The sequence below is a fragment of the Humulus lupulus genome, chromosome 6 (assembly GCF_963169125.1).
Source record: "Humulus lupulus chromosome 6, drHumLupu1.1, whole genome shotgun sequence".
Lineage (NCBI taxonomy): Eukaryota > Viridiplantae > Streptophyta > Magnoliopsida > Rosales > Cannabaceae > Humulus > Humulus lupulus.
The window spans coordinates 128694690-128697241 of record NC_084798.1 but is presented as its reverse complement, the minus strand read 5'-3'; positions in this window follow the sequence as shown (position 1 = coordinate 128697241).

The window sequence follows — 2552 nt, the reverse complement described above, 5'->3', positions numbered from 1 at the left end:
ACCAATCAAATCTTACCTTGTCTTCTGAATTTCTTTCTGATTTGACACCACTCAATCCGTCTAACCTCAAGTTTTACTGTTCTCCTCGTCTTTGATGTAGAAATCACCGGAGGTGTTTATGCAGTAGATGACGCGCTTACCAGTCTTATTGTGCTTTCTATTCTTCAGACGTTCTTCATTAGCTTCTTTGTGACTTCAGATCAAATCTTCTCATACCTGTCCTTTCTTCTTGCAGCTGTAATCTGAGAACTCCTGACGACATCCGACTAACACTCCGTAGAACCTTACCTGAGACTCTGCCTTCTGAGTACTAACGTCTTCAGCATAATAATCAGTTGCTCACCATTTTCGTCTGGGAGTAATCCACATGCACTGCTCGTGAACTTGAAAGGGACTTGCCCGCACCGTTCATGCATTCTCTGTCTAAAGAACTTACCTGTGCCGCTGTAGCTTGAACCATTCCGGAATCTTTGTTACCAACTCCTCACACTCTAGCCGGCGCAACTAGACAATCCACGAAATGTCTCTATCCTTGGTTTCCAGCTGGTAATAACCAGGTCATAGATCAACTCTTGGGGACATCGTCCCAACTTGTATTCAACATTGTACGTTTCGTCCTAACCTGACGATACTAGCAATCCTCGCAGTATAACACACTAGCTACACCAGGCTCAGATTCCTTCGATTGCTCCAATAGACTTTCTGTCGGCCAAAACCGTCTTCTACAACATCCCTTATACCAATCCTATCTGCCAGAGCTTCTAATTCCTTCTCAATAAGCATCACTGTCCTCGGCCTCTTAAATGACACCTTTGAGGCAACCCCTCTATGTCCATCACCCTCTCGGAACATTCTCAACACCGAGCCCTTCCAGTTCGTTACATGCCCAAAGCATAAGCTCGTCAGTTAAATACTCATCCTTGAGGACTCAGCCTCGAACCTCGAATGTATCGATGCATTCCAGTTCTTCGTTTCCCGCACCATGGGAAATCCATCCTAACATCTCGAGTCGTTCAACGTAGAAGTCATGCCCTCACCCGACCTCCTCTCAGGTGGCATCCTCTTCCTCATATGCATACCAATTAACCTCCTGGTTCCTGTCGCCATCTTGATAACTACCTTTTCGATCAGGCTTCTTTCCAATCTCAATCTAGGTGCCCAAGCACTGTCTGGAGTCCTTTTTCCCTCAAAATTGAGAATCCGACCTCGCTGCGTTCTATCAACACAAGTACCATCTTATCAGTCAGACTTTTCCCCTATTTCTTGGCAATCCAGAAGCCACAACACTAACCGGGGTTCTTTCAACTTGATTATCACGAATCTATCTTTACTAATTCCATCAAAGGAAGCACCGCCCTTGCGGCTCTAGCACTCATGCTCTAATCATCAACCATCAGTTCCTCGAACAACATGGCCCTCTCCGCCATCCACATGCCGACGATAAACTCATACCTTAGAGCAGTCCAAATACCTTAGACTATTCCCGATCTCAAATCCTTAAATGGGTCGCCATCAATTCCGGATACATCCATCAGTAGAACTTCCGAAATGAATTACCCAAATCACCAAACCCATCGATCTACGCTGTTGTTACCCCAACAGTCCAAACCAAACTTATAAGTCCACCAGTCTCCACAGTTCAAATCATGTCTTTAAAATCTCTTCTAACCATTCGTCATCTAGGTTCTTTCCAACCCATTAAGCCAGTACCTCAGCCCAAGTACCAATTCCAGGCATCCCTCTGCCTCAACATTTAACATAACCCTCTAATCGGGATCTCTCGTCCTCTTAACCAAGGGTGGAATTAACTCTGCTCAACTATTGATAAATTCCTTGTCAACTCGTACCTTCCCCAACACTAGAGGATAACACCCTATACGCCTTTCATATAGTACCCTTATTTGACCATACTTCACAGTAACCCAACACTTGTAACCTTACTGTTAAAACATCGAAATCAGCTATTTCCCTAGAGAAATTCGTTATCCTTCTCTCCCGTCACAACTGACAAACTCCACAGCTTACTCACACCCTAGTGACCCTTTGCTGCTGCTTTAGGGGATAACTGGAGATCCCAACTCCAACTTATACCTAGAATCCCTCTCTCAACACAATATCAAGTCCACGAAACCCTTCTAGGAACAACCAACACGAGTTCACCCGTCAAACCGACCAAACTCCTGAACTCTATGGTTCATACCCTGAACCAAACCATAACTAGATCCAAATATCCCCAGGTATAATGCACACACAAGCATATACTGGGTCAAATCCACAATAATATACATTTAGCTACCAGATTCTATCATCACTAAGTATAACCATACTCATCATGCTTCATACAAGCCAATATACAGATATAACATATGAATTAAATCCAGAAAATTAACCACATACACTCAATATGCGAACCATTATGCCAATATTCATCCATATGCATAATAGTATTATTCAGCATGCATCAATCTCAACATGCAATAGTCAAGGGCCAGGCCCTATCAGTATCTCATGCATATGTCATCTCATTTCCCATGCTCCATATAAGTAAACAG